At 45.8% G+C, this 14,169-nt stretch overlaps 1 long non-coding RNA gene across 12 annotated transcripts in view; it reads left to right on the top strand.

Annotated features, from left to right (window-relative positions):
* Positions 1-14,169, top strand: part of LOC106840461 (uncharacterized) — a 17,282-nt gene extending 3,113 nt beyond the window's left edge. The window contains exons 1-4 of one of the 12 annotated variants that reach the window (XR_006521964.2): positions 63-5,510; positions 5,968-6,063; positions 6,495-6,570; positions 6,843-14,169. This is a non-coding gene — a long non-coding RNA (uncharacterized lncRNA). Of the gene's footprint in view, positions 1-61; positions 5,511-5,967; positions 6,064-6,414 lie in introns of those variants that run through there. The other 11 variants (XR_011499267.1, XR_011499266.1, XR_011499264.1 and 8 more) reach the window with 11 other exon arrangements.

Genomic DNA, 14,169 nt, shown 5'->3' with positions numbered 1-14,169 from the left:
GCCCGGGAAGGGGGCGGGGGCGATGTGCAGGCCCGAGCGCGGCAATGATTGGTCTCGGGGGAGGGGTGGGGGGTTGCAAACCCGAGGAGCGGTGGCATCCGTTGCATGATGCAAAAAGGATTGATTTCAAAAGTTGCGAGTTGCATTGGCAGCAGCCTTTGGCGCCCAGGCCACCTACTTTTCCTTGACCCGCTGGAAGGGCCGGGAATGTTTTCCCGAACCTGGCCGGGCTCAACCGCGCTACGCTCTGCGGGACGCTGTACCTGCTCCCCGAGCGCTCGCGTCGCGTTGTCCTGGAAGACAATGAGCGTGGAAACAATTTGAAAAAGACAGGGAGCAGAGGAAAGACTCGGAGCAGTGTAGCCGCCTCTGCTACACTGAAAGATTTAAAAACAACCGGCGCGATTGATTAATAATGACTTCCATGTCTCGTCCCTTCTATTGTTTAGCCCGGCTCGGGAGTTAAGATGAGCCTTGATGAATATGCAAACGTCCTGCAGTTTCTGGAACCTTTAATATGCTTGGTAGGAAGTCAGAGCTTAAGGTTCCTCAGTTACATTGTTTGCTCTCCACATGTCCAAGTAAACATGGCAGCCTAATAGCGTATGGGTTCGAATTAACACCGATAGGAGAGCTTCGGCTTGTGAAATTACTTTTTCCAGGTTTTCAACTTCCTAATGCACTGCTGGTTGAAATAAAGCGAAAATGCTTTCGTATTGCATCACTTAGGGCTTCCCTTAAAACCGAGGAGCGTGGAGGAACGCCAACCAAACTTTTCCAGAGTGGTGCAGCGTTTTCCAAATGTATTTCTGAGCAGAACTGTTGTTGGTAACCGAACGGTGCTTTAGGTTGCGCGTCAGCTTTGCGGGCTGCGCAGATGCCTTTTTAATTCTTTAAAATTTCTGCTTGACATTCCCCCAGGGTTTTTATCTAAGTGAGGATCCGAAAAGTGATGCAACCTAGAAGACCAGGTTGATGGCAGCTCCTCCACTCTGTGTCCTTTCTCTGTACTACCGTAAGTTAGGAAAGAATGTGGTCGCCTGGGTTCTTTAATGTGATTTATGGACTCTTGTAAGAATGGCATCACCTTGTGGTTGACAAACCTGCATTTGCCTCTGAATCACCTGGGAAGACAGGTCCACACAACCCCAGGCAACACTCCAGACTCCGCATCAAGGAAGAAGGGTAGATATCTTTATTCCCCTCCTCCCTTCCCTTTTAAAATTGATTTTGTAACTTGTTGTGGGGTTTTGGTTTTGTGTGTTTGTTTTTTAGCAAAAAAAGTCACAACTAGAAAAAAATAATTGGGACGATTAGGAGGAAGATGATGCAACAGAAGTGAGTAGGGCCCTCTGTGAAGATGCCTGTGTCACGCCAGGGAGTTTAGTATTTATGCTGTAATCAGCAGAGCTTATCAGATTTGTTTTTTACAAGTTTAGCTTGTAATGGGGGCTGTACCACATCTGGGAGGATGCCCTCTCCTGGAGGGGAAACCAGGACCACATCTCCAGTTAGCAGGTAATTGTGCTAGTCAAGCATGGAGTCAAGGATATTGGAACTGACGCAGCGGGAAAGCAGACAAGGAAAGGGATTTGAGGTGAGTTCATGTGTGGTTGGAGGAAGAAGCATAAGATGAGCCCCACGTTTCTCGCTTGGGGGGCCTGGGTGGGAGGTGATGCTACCAACTGAAATAGGAACTGCTGAAAGACAAACAAGTTTTGGGGTGAGTTCCGGTTTGGAAATGTTAAATTTCAGGGGCCTCCCAGATATTCTAGGCAGAAGGCAGTTGGTAAAACTAGGTCTGGCGCCTGGGATGGGGGTGAGCTCTGACTTTGAGATGCAAATGTGGGTGCCATCAGCATGTAAATGGACTTTGACGCCTCGGAAAATGGTGAGACGAACCAGGAGGGAGAGAGTTCAGGAAAAAAGTGAAAGAGACCTTGGACAGAGCCCTGCGGAGCTCCAAAATGGGATGGCTGGGCCAGCGAGCGAGAGGCTGACTGCTGCTGGGTCCGTGGGAGGTTAGCATGCTCAGAATCATTCCTCCCCCAGCCCTGGGGGCTGCAGCTCCAGAACAACTTTAGTCAAATTCTCCTGAGTGGAGGCTATAGATTCTTGGCTAAGCCACAAACACCTGGATTCATCTGGAGCTAGTCTGCAACTTTGGGGCTGGATATCCCACCAGATCTCTGTCTCTCCCTTCCTTTGTTGTAAACGCCAGCCTCACTCTGTGCTTCCCTTTGTTGCCTTCTTTCTCCTGCCATCCTTTCCATGAGCCTTCCCCAGCGGCCTCATCAGAGCCCCATTCCATTGGGAACCATCTCCCCTGAGTTCTCAGGTCCTCCTGGCTCCACTTGAAAGATGGTTCCTCTGGGTTGAATTACTTGCTGGAGGTTTGTTAAAAATACAAATTCACCAGCCCCACTCCGAAGATTATATCCAGCAGGTGTAATGGGTTGAATTATGATAAAGATTCTTTGCTTGACCAAACTTTAGTCGGGCTCCTGAAACTTCTCCTAGGCCCAACTGTACACTTCCTTGTAAAATCCAGTTTTGGCAAGATGGGTATCTGATCACCTGGCCTGCCTTCAGCAAGAGTCCTGGTAGGTCGGTTTAGACAGGATCCCCCTCAGCCCTGATGTCTCTTAGTCCTTTCCCATCTGCTGACCTCCACCCTGCTCCTTGGCTACAAATTCCCACCTGCCCATGCTGTATTCAGAGTTGAGCATAGTCTCTCTCCCCCACTGCAAAATTCCAGCACAGTGGCCCTACACTTATTGCAATAGTCCTGAATAAAGTCTGCCTTACCATCTTTAACAAGTGTGACAAATAGTTTTTTCTTTAATAATTGTGCCCCCTCCCACCTCCCCCAAAAAGATATGTTGAAGTCCTAACCTCTAGTACCTATGAATGGGGCCTTATTTGGAAAGAAGGTCCTTGCAGATGTAATCAAGTTAAGATGAAGTCATACTGGATTAGGATGGGCCCTAAATCCAATGAGTTATAACAAAAGGAGGATTTGGAGACAGAGACCCAGGGAAGAAGGCCACATGAAGATGAGGCAGAGATTGGAGTCAGGCAGCTACAATCCAAGGAACGCTGAGGATTACTGGCGACCACCAGAAGTAGGAAGATACCCTCCCAGAAACATCAGAGAGGCCATGGCCCTGCCAACACCTTGATTTCTGACTTCCGACCTGCTGAGCTGTGAGAGAATACATTTCTGTTGTTTTACGCCACCCAGTCTGTGGTATGTGTTACAGCAGCCACAGGAAACCAATATAGCGTGTCTGAGGTGTACGTTGGGGGACGAGGTGCTAAGAATCCATGCTTTGGATGGGCTCCCCTGGTGGTGGTGGTGCTTTAGGGGAACACTGCGCTAAAGAATGCTGCTTTCTCAGAAACCCAGAGGGCAGGAGGCTGCCCATTCATCTGCTTCCCACGTTCTACTAGCTTCGGTGACGTTACTTTCCCTCTGTCCTGCCTTTCTTATGTCCTGCCTGTCTTTCGGGTTCTTGCTATCCAGCGTTCCACCATCTGATGCCACACTGGTCACTTCCTTACGTTGTTTGAGTCATGCTCATTCAGATATGGCCCCTGATCTGTGATCATGGGGGGTGGTGGGAGTGTCCAATCAGAGCTAAGAGTCGGTGGGCAATGGACACATCATATTATTAAATTTAGCTTTACTCCACATAAGCTGCCCATTCTCGTGGCTATACTGTGAACCTCCTCATTCCTAGAAATCTTAAACACCAACATCCTGTCTTCAATCCTATAGTCCTCTCATTGCTTTACTCCCTGACACCTGCACATCAACTGCATAGTGGCCGCCAGTCTCTCTCCTTCCATCCAGCCTGGATCCCTTGGTCAGCTCAGCAGCCTGGTCCCCTGCACCTCCCCTTCTTTGACCACACCCACCCACAAACATGCAGCCTTAGGTCCCTCCCACCTGCCATGTTCTCTGCCCTTTTGCTAGGCTAGAGAAAACGTAGAACTTGGAGACCATGCCATTACAGATGTGTGATCTCCAGTGCCACCTGGGCCTTTCTGACAGCTGGAAAATCCTTAAGTATGTTATTCCTAATGTTTGTTATTCTCCCCGAAGTTTATACCACAGTTTACTGCCCTCAGTGGCAGATGCATCTCAAGAAGAAAATGTACACCATGGGAGGGAGCCTCCAACTTTCCCATACCGTTCCCATCCCACCCCTTGGACCAGCACGCCAGTGTCTGGGAGGGAGGACCACTTCTGACCGTCCAAGGCTGGTCCCCTGCCTGTGCTCCAGTTGCCACCCTTCCAACAATAGCTAACTTTTGTTGAGGACTTGCTACGTATGTATCCCACTGTACAGAGTGTTTTCTGAACATCACCTCTTAGAATTCTGGCAACATCCCCTTGAGGTAAGTCCTATTGTATATTTTCCTTTCCTGGAGGAAAGCAGGGCTCAGACTGATTAAGCAGCTTGCCCAAAGTCACTGTCTTACTTTGGGTCCCCCCCCACCCCCCAGGGCAGAACTGGAGACAAGGACTTGGGGGAAGGAAGTCTTCAGAAGGTAGTTTCAGGAAGCACAAGTCAAGAAGTGGGCAAAATAAGACAGGAAAGGGAGAAAGCCAAAAAGCATGTAAATGAGTAGGTTAGCACAGTGGGTAGTGGGGCTCAGCCCTGTTGGCGCCTCTCTCAGAAACTGTGTGGAACCCCCTCTGGTTGGTGGAATAATGCACCTCCTGCCCCCAGAAGATTGTCTATGTCCCATTCCCTGGAACCTGTGAATATATTATGTTCCAAGGTAAAGAGGAATTAAGTTTGCTAATCAGTTAACCTTAAGGAGATTATCCTGGGTTATCTGGGTGGGCCCAGTGTATCCACAAGCGTCCTTAAAAGTGGAAGAGGGAATAGAGAACAGAGCGATGTCAGCCTGAGAAGGATCTGGCCTGACATCGCCGGCTTTGAAGATGGAGGAAGGGCCACGAATCAAAGAAAACAGGAGCCTTCTGGAAGCTGGAAAAGGTAAGGAAACAGCTTCTCCTCTAGAGCCTCCACAAGGAATGACCCCTGCTGGTACCTTGGTCTTGGCCCAGTGAGATCCGTGTCAGATTCTGATCCGCAGAACTGTCAGATTGTAAATGTGTGTTGTTTCAAACTGCAAAGTTTGTGGTAATTTGTCCCAGCAGCAATAGAAAACGAATACATCTCCTTAAAATCACGCCACTGGCAGGCTGGAAGGCTGAGGGTTGCCCCTGGGGCAGTGGACGGAGACTCAGAACTTCCTGCCCTGGAGAAGCAGCCCTGGAGGACCAGGCAGGCAGGTGATGGAGGTGGAACACTGCCAGTGGGCTGGAAACTCTCCCCAAAGCTTCAGGTGAAACCAGAAGCAGGCTGGGCATTGATGGTGTCGACAGCCTCTGCCACAGGGCCCAGCTGTAAGCAGTCAAGCCAGGATTGGAACGGGGTTAAGTGTGGAGCCCACGTGCCTAGCCTAGGACTTCCCTGTGGCATTTGAGGCCGGTAAGTACTCACTCTTCTTTTTGCAATTCTCTGGGTTTGATGTTAGCTCTTCCCTCATTTTCCTCCTAACCTCTGACTACTGAATCTTTTTGCATCCCACCTCTTTCACTGTCCTTGCCCCCAAGACTGAGGTCCATCAGGTTTGTCTTCGACTTTCTTCGTGGGCTCTTCCTACTTCTTACGTTACTCGTGGCTTCTAGTGTCAAGCTGTCCAGTGCAGCCACTCTCTTGGTGTGGCTGTGGAGTGCTTGGGTTGTCCAAATCGAGACATGCTCTAAATGTAAAAGATGCACTGGATTTTGAAGACTTGAAAAGAATGTAAAATACCTCAATGTTTTTTGTATTGATTCATGTTGAAATATAATACTTCGGATGTGTTGGGTTATATAAAATATATCATTGACTTCATCTGTTTCTTTTTACCTTCTTTTTAATGTGGTCACTTGAACGTTTAAAGTGACATAGGAGGCTCAAGGGCTATTTCTACTAGACAGTGCTATTCCGGAGGACTCCCCCATCCCCAGAGACCCAGACACAGACATTCACCACTTAGGTAAGTGTTGCACAAACCCTTCAAATTCAGCATGTTCCAGACCAAAATAATCATTTTCCTTCCAACCCTGCCCCCATCGCTATCGCTCCTCCTCTGTTTACTGTCTTGGCGAATGGACAACTCTCTGCTGTTTTGCACATGCTAGAACCTTGGCCCTTGTCCCAACTCCCCGCTCTTTCCAGTCTTGACAATTATCAGTCAGTTCTACCCCCTTGATGTTTTTCGTATCCAGACCGTCCCCTCCACTCCCACAGTTCTGTTTTGTTCATTTTCTCATCTCTCACCTCGACTATTGTGGAAGTGTCCTAATTTGTGGTCTTTTTGCTGTGCTTTTCACTTGTTTCCATTCAGCCCAAAGTGGTTAATGCCGTCGGATTGGTATTTATCAAGGGCCAACCTGATCGTGTTCTTTGCCTGCTTGAAACCCCTAGGTGGCTCTCATTGCCTCTGGCTCCACTTTTCCAATTGCGGTTCTCACTCATGGGTGTGCGCGGATGATCGTAGGTGGTATGTGGAAGAACATTAATTTGTATAGTCATATGTTCATTGTAACACACATTGAGAAGATTTAACTGACATATAAAACCTGTGATTTCATGGACATTAGTATTTAGGACAAAAAGGCAGTCAACTTAAAGAAAAATTTAAAGAAACAAGAGCACAGCCTAAAGTGATAGCATTGGTCAAGTAAATAATAGCTACAGGATAAATTTCAGAAAAATACAAACAACCTGCATGATCCAGCTTCTCCTTTTCCTCTCTGATCTGATCTCCGGAAGGTGCCCGCTTTCTCTTCTTCAGCCACACAGCCATACTGAGTGCATCCACACCCCCAGGCTCACCTGCTCTTTCTCCACTTTGCGTCTTGGCAAGCACCATATCTTTGCTTGTACCACCTCGTCTCCCTTTCTGGCAAAGGAAAACCAAACTTGTAAGATTCTGCTCCAAGAGCCTTCCCTCTGAAGAGTTCTCTGGCTACTTCGGGGGAACAACCACCCCATCTGTGGTAGGCAGAATAATGGCCCCTCAAAGATGTCCACATCCTAATCACCCATGAATATGTTACCTTGCGCGGCAAAAGGGACTTTGCAGATGTGACTAAGTTAAGGAGTTTTTGATGAGAAGATTATCCTGCATTATCTGGGTGAACAAGTGCAACCACCAGCATCTTTTTAAGGAAAAAAGGAAGACAAGAGGATAGAAAGAGATGTGACAAAGGAAGCAGAGGTCAGAGTGCACTGGGGCCACCAGCCAAGGAATGTGGGCAGCTTCCAGAAACTGGAAAAGGCAAGGAAATGGATTCTGCCCAAGAGACTCCAGAAGGAACACAGCCCTGCCAACCCATTTTGGTCCTCGTCGTGGAACCTATCCTGCTGATTTGCAGTTCTTATTCCATATAACTAATCTCTCCTCCACAATTCCACCCCTCCTCCAGAAGCCATGAGCTCCTTGTAGAGACTGTGTCATGTGTATCTTTGCGGTAGGAATGGCAGGAGAGTGGTATTCTGGAATTTGGGGACAAAGAATTTAAGAAGGTAGGAGGAGTCAACATTGTCAAGTGCTACAGAAAAGTGAGGCAAGATAAGGACTGAAAATAGATCATTGGATTTAAGAGGTCCCTAGTGGCCTTGGGAGAAGATACTCACATGCAGACGCCAGAGTGGAAGATGATGTAGTGGGCTGATGAGTGAGTGGGAGTTGAAGAAGTGGAGATAATGAGCATAAACACCTCTTTTAAGAGATGTGTTGGAGAAGAAGAAGAGAGGACATTCACCTGAGAGGGAAGAGAAGGAGTTTGTTTTTTAGAACCTCAAAATTTGGAGAGGTATGTACGCCAAAGCGAAGCAGTCAAAGCAGAAGAGACTAAAGATATGAGAATGGGAAGTGACAGGGAGATGAAGATCCAAAAGACAGGGAGGAGGAGAGGGATTCTGGCGTGCGGACGGAGGCAGAAGAGGAAGCGAGGACGGGGGCTCTGGGAGGTAAGTTTGTTGGCAGATTATGCAGTGTTTGTTTTGTTTCTGCTTTCTTCACTACACTGTAAGCTCTGTGTGCACAGATTGTGGCTCTGTGCTCAACACGGAAATAACAGTTAACACTGAAAATCACTTGCTCTGTTCCAGACACTGTTGTAAGAGCTCTGCCTATGTTAACTCATTTAATCCTCATGACAACCCTATGAAGTAGGTATCATTATTATGCCCGCTTTATAGATGAGGAAATGGAGGCACAGGGAGGGTAAGTAACTTGTCCAACGTCACAAAGGCTGAAAGTGCAGGACTTGGATTTGAACCCAGCCTGTCTGTCTCCCAAGTCCACACTGCACAGATGGGGTTGCTCAAGGAGTTGTCGAGCGAGTGAGGAACAGAGCTAGCTTTTCATGCTCCCCCACAAATAGGGTGGGTTTGCTTTCCTGCATCTCTATTTCTTCCTCCCCCCCTTGTGGGGCCATCAGCATGATCTTCTCACACAGATGAGGGTGAATGGAAGGGTGGCTATCTGCTGGACCAAGGGTGACGTCACAAAGATGCCTGAGACCTTATCGCTTAATCTCCACCTAGAGACAGGAGCCCAAAATGCCCGGCTCCATTAGGATAACACCTTTCCAGACACCTCCCTCTTCCCTCTTTCTCCATCTCAGCCAGAACTAGGATTCCCTAGGCCATCCCTTGCTTCTCAGCAGGTTACTGGAATGTTCCTTCCACACCACCCCATCACCCTCTGCAGGCCTGGCTTTGTAGCCTTAGAATTTGCTAGCAGGACTTCGGGCTGGGGGCCAAGCTCAGAACCCTCCCGAAAGTAGGTTTCTATGGGGAAGGCAGAAATTCAGAACCAGACCCAGGAGGGCCAGAGGTAATCGGTTCAGCGCCTAGGAAGGCCAGAGAACATGGGAAGGCAAGATGGGGCCTTGGCACATCAGATGGGAAAGCAGCGTGGCCTGGACTATATCATGAGAGAGAGCCTGCACCTGGCACCCCTCAGTGTCTGTGCCTTCGCAGCCAGCCTTGGCCTGGTGAGCGGATTCTGGAAAGAAATAAGAGCCTAAGGCTAATTTTAGGCTGCATCTTGATCTTTTGGGGACCCTCTCAGTTTTCCCCGAGGCCCCTGTCTGGGTTTATTCTTGTGACTACACATCTTTCCAGACCAATTTAACTCTCCCAAGGACTGAGGTTCCAGATCCCTGTCTGAGAAACTGGCTGTTTTTCATGCTATGAAATTTCCAGGTGATGCGAATCCCAATAAAAAATGGAAATAGCTGGAAGGCCAATAAAATTTTATTTTCTTGCACCACATAAATATGCTTTCTCTCTTCTCCTAAATATCATTTCTCTCATTTCACCACTCTTGCTGGAAAAGTCACATCAACCATAAGCCTTATTTTTGAGAAACTACTAGTTTGCAGACACTGTGACCAGGTTAAAACCCCAATCAATAAAAGAGAATTGCTGTAATGCCAAGTGCTGGGCTGAGGTCTCAGGGATTTTGAGGAGCAGCAGGGAAGGGGAATCTGTGGACCTCCTGAAATTATGTGCAAAATCGTGTCCACTTGTGCATTTCCGGGAAGAGACTTCCTAGCTTTCATCAACTCCTCAAAGGGGTCTATGACCCCAAAAATGAGTGCTTTGGTGGCAAATGCTGTGGGAGAACAGAATTTGGAATTGGAGGAGAAATTTGAAAAATAAGGAGTACATTATTATTCCACTAATTCATTAATGCTACCGTAATTTCAATAATCATCATTCTCATCAGTGGTCTTTTACAATCTTCGGTAAAAACCTTTTTTGGCAAGAAGAAAAAGATCATGAGAAATTCAGGCCATCGCATTGGCACTTCTGTGTTTGATCTCTGAAGGAGTGAATTGATTATTTCTAAATGAAGGACACTCATTGAAGTCAATCATAGTTAAGAAGCCCCCTCCAGGCTTTCCCTAGGGTTCCCATGTGACACTCCTCTCTCCATCAAGCCTGGGGCTCCCTCGGAGGCCTGCTTCCTGCAGCATCTCCCAGATGTGGCTCTGAGGTTGGGCTCAGGAGGGCTCATCAAACCGGCACCTCGTGGCAGGATGCAGGATTTAAACTCAGTCTAAGCACTAATGCAGGGAGGCATCTACGCTGATGAAGATGGACAGAAACACGCCCCCAGTGTGGTCAGTTGAGGGGGGTACTCTCCATGGAAATACATTAACAATAGGATGCTCTCCGAAATTCTGGCTCTGCTCCTCCCAAAATATAGCCACATTCCACAAGATCCTACTGTGCTGTGGTGTTTTCCCTGGCGAATCCCATTTTTCTTAAGCACAGAAGTGATTAATTTGGTGCCGTAAAATAAAGATTTCCCTTTTTGCATCCAGAGAGTATCAAAGACTACAAAATTAATTAAGTTTTCTCTTTGTCTTTTTGATCTAGGAAAGAACACTGTGGGAAAAAGCAGATTATTTTTCTTTCTTGCATTTTTCACATCCCTCTCTCTTCCTGTCTCCACTGATTAAAATGAGTGATGTTGCACATAATTCCAAAAAATGCATAGACCACCCCCTCCCAAATCCTGAGACCTTGATATCCATCCACTCGTGATAACTTATCCTGTTCTTCCCTTGAACATTCCGTTCCCTCTTTTTTTTTAAGGAAAGCTGTCTTGCCTTCTAGCCAGATATGCTCTCCCCATTTCCAGCTTCCTGTCCTTTGGGTATTCTGCAATATAATGAATGAAGAGTCTTGATCGCCTTGGTTCGGGTGCATCCCTTCACATATTTCTGAATTACTTGTCACTGGCTCTCCTCTGTGCCCCAGGTTTAAGATCCTCTGCACACGGTCGCATTGTAATAAATAATGATTGTTAGAAGCCAAATTCTCTCTAGTATTTGGTGCAGGGAGAAGAAAAGCGAGGGAGAAGTAAGGAAGGGAGAGACGCAGAAGAGAAAGGTTGGGAAGACGGTGTGTGTGCATGTATGTTTCAGGCTTGCTGTCTATTTCCTGCTCTAATTTGTTAAATAAAAAATTGGCTCCAGACTTAAGTCCTAAGTGAACTAGAGTTCACTGTTCTCCAAGCAAAGAAGCAGCTATTTATTCACATTCGTTGTTCTCAATGCTTAATCCACGGCAGACTTTACCCTTGGCCCCCAAATAACAGCATCTTCCTTAATTATCTCCTCTGGTCAGAGGCCACTTGGGAAAAGAATCGCAAATTGAGCTCATCCTGCCCAACGGTTACTGTCCTCGTCTGCCACTTACTCTGTTAGCAATGTGCTTGGCATATGCTGAGAACGGCTCAAGGGTGGACCCAGCCTCACGGCCTCCAGACTCGAAACTAGACAGGATACAAGAGGAGGAATAATAAATAATGGCAGAGGCAAAAAGAGGTTTCATTTTAAATCTTCCAGAGCCCCCACATCTGGAACACACGGACCATGTCTGGCTTTGGATGTTGTTGAGGTTTGGCCCTCTTTAGCTCGAATTCCTCTGAGCAAAGCTGATCCCCCTCTGTCCTTCGTGGTGAGCGAGAGTGTTTCCATTTCGATGCTTTGCATGCAGATCCAAGCAGCACATGGGTGGTGGTACTGGATAAGCGCTAAGTTCCTTTTCGGCCTGAAGATTCTGTGATCCCATTGAGGGGAAAGTGCACCCTTGACAATTTATTGGTGGTAATTTCCTCTGTTCATTCTGGCTTCCACTTGATTCTACTTTTCTGTATATTGCTCAAATCCATTCACTTTTGTTCTTCTCTGCTGGTTCTTCCTAAATTCACATTTCATTTGCCTGAATGATTTGCAAGATCTCAGCTATGGACTGAAGGTTTGTAACCTCCCCAAATTCACATATGGAAGCGCTCCCCCCTCAATGTGATGGTGTTAGGAGATGGGGCCTTTGGGAAGCGATTAGGTTTAATGAGGTGTGGAGGGTGAGGGCCCCTATGGTGGGATTAGTGCCCGTAGAAGAGGAAGAGAACAGAGCTTTCTCTCTTTCTGCTACGTGAGGACACAGCAAGAAGGTGACCATCTGCAAGTACGAAGAGGGGCCTCACCAGACACCAAATCTGCATCATGATCTTGGACTTCCCAGCCTCCAGAACTGAGAGAAATAAATATTTGTTGTTTAAGCCCCGGAGTCTAGGGTATTTTGATAGAGCAGCCCGAACTGCCTAGCACTGTCTCCAGCTGCTTCCACTCTTGTCCCAGCCCTCTTACACATCTCCCCTGTTCCATGCTGAAGCACAATGCAGATAACGCCACACCCCAGCCTGAAAACCCAGAGGGCCCCTCACTGCCTATGGAGTCAGGCCCACATCTTTTAACCCAGGTAGCCATGCTTGACCAGTGGTAAATTACTCATCAGTCCCATTGTTATTAACACCCAATGTCAAGACTCTAAGACGCCACCTGGCTGCCAAAAGAAAGTCCTGCCTTTTGCAGTGCCTCCCTCTCTGAAAGTCCTGGAGATGTCCAAGGTGCTTCTATTTCCTGCAGGTCAAGCCTAGTTACTGGTCCCTCTGTCGCCCTTTGCACAGCCAATGCCGGACACTCTTGACACGAAAGGTGAATGCCAGAGACCTGCAGTGGCCAAGAACGTGAGAGCCAGCATGTCTCCCATTTTTTGAGCTTTAACTTAAAAACATTAAAAACGCCACTGATGAAACACCAATGGTTTCCAAGTAGTTAGTAAAGAAATTGTATTCATACCAAAAAATAAAATAAAAATGCCCTAAATTACAAACACAAGTGGTATAATTAAAGTATATATATTTAATAAATTAATGCTTTTCACACACACAAAAATCAATGCAATATGATTGTACTAGTTATAGGATAATTAGAGGTTTTATAGAGGAAGAATAAATCTTTACACTTATATAAGAAAGTATAAGAGTTTATCTTTGTGTCCTTAGAGCAAGAGGAATTTCTTAAATAAGACCAAAAAACTCAAATTAAGAGGGAAATAGCCTTACATTTGGCTATAATAATACTTAAAACTTCTATGTAATAAAAATATACTTAAACCAAGTTATGGGCAAGCCACAGACTGGGAGTAGATATTCGTAAAGCATAATCAACAAAGGAACAATTTATAGAATATGTAAAGAATGCATACAAATCAATAAGAAGAAAAAAACAATCCAATAGAAAAAATGGTGAAGTTCCAAAGAGGGAATTCACAAAAGAGGACATCTGAGTGGCTAATAAATACATGAAAAGACGTTCAATCTCATCAGTAATAAGGAGAATGAAAATTAAAACGAGATGCTATTTTAAAGCCACTAGATTGGCAAGAATTAAAAGTCCAGCAAAACTAAATGCTGTAAAAATGTGGGGGCATTGGGGCTGTCTTATGGTGGTAGCAGGAATGGAAGACATTAAAACCTTTTTGGAGGGCAAGTGAATGTTCTCCGGTAAAGTCAAAGATGTATATATCCTCTGACTCATTAATTCCTCTTCCAGGAGAATGTGCACAAAGAGACACATACAAGGATAGTTGTCATAGCTAAAAATGGGAAATCATTTAAATTTCCATCAATACAGGAGTGGGAAAATGTTGCATATTCATATCATGGAATACTATATAGCAGTTAAAATGACTTTTAAAAACCCTCTAAATATATCAACATGAAGGAATCTTAAAATGTAACGTTAATGGAGTTATTGTTAAACAGGTATGAAGTTTCATTCCAGGAAGATGAAAAAGTTTGGGACAGGGATGGTAGTGATGGTCACACAAGGTGAATGTGGTTAATGCCATTGAACTGTATACTTAGAAATGGTTAAAATGGTAAATTTTATGTTATGTATATTTTACCACATTAAAAAAGAAAATCATAATGAACAGAAAAAGTGCACCGTGAAATGCATTAGGTGGCACATTCATGACATTTAAAGACTTTAGATAATACTACTACATACTTATGGAATCTGCATGTATATGATAAATATATAAAGACGAAGATGAGAAGGAGTCTCAGATGCAAGACATTGACTTCTGGGAACGAGAGGAGGAAAGTCTGACTTGGTGGCTATGCTTGAATTCTATCTGTGACATTTTATTTCTTTTGTAAAAAATCTAAGAACTCATTAAAATGTTAACACAAATGGGTGTTTATTATACTAGACTCTGCATT

Source organism: Equus asinus, chromosome 29 (assembly GCF_041296235.1).
Source record: "Equus asinus isolate D_3611 breed Donkey chromosome 29, EquAss-T2T_v2, whole genome shotgun sequence".
Classification (NCBI taxonomy): Eukaryota; Metazoa; Chordata; class Mammalia; order Perissodactyla; family Equidae; genus Equus; species Equus asinus.
This window is presented reverse-complemented; position numbering and strand designations above follow the sequence as displayed.